The sequence below is a fragment of the Papaver somniferum genome, unplaced genomic scaffold, assembly GCF_003573695.1.
Source record: "Papaver somniferum cultivar HN1 unplaced genomic scaffold, ASM357369v1 unplaced-scaffold_140, whole genome shotgun sequence".
NCBI lineage: Eukaryota > Viridiplantae > Streptophyta > Magnoliopsida > Ranunculales > Papaveraceae > Papaver > Papaver somniferum.
In genome coordinates, this window is record NW_020623268.1 from 31,210 (window position 1) to 31,482 (window position 273).

Below are 273 nucleotides of genomic sequence, written 5' to 3' on the forward strand. Positions count from 1 at the left end.
GTATACAAGCCATGTATAGTTTCAGCAATTGTGATGGCACGAGCTGCACCTGCTATCCAAGTTTTTAGGAGTATAGTCCAACTTTGTTGTATCCAAATCTGTTGTAATCCGAGTCATATGTATTCTCAGTTATTGTATGAAGTCTTGTAACAACCCTGTAAACTAGCTCTATCAGTTAGATTAGGTTTTGAATCATTCCCTTGTAACTTATATAAATACTGAATGAAAGGACTCGTCTCTGCAGTTGTGTGAGACCATAAACATACTTCTTTA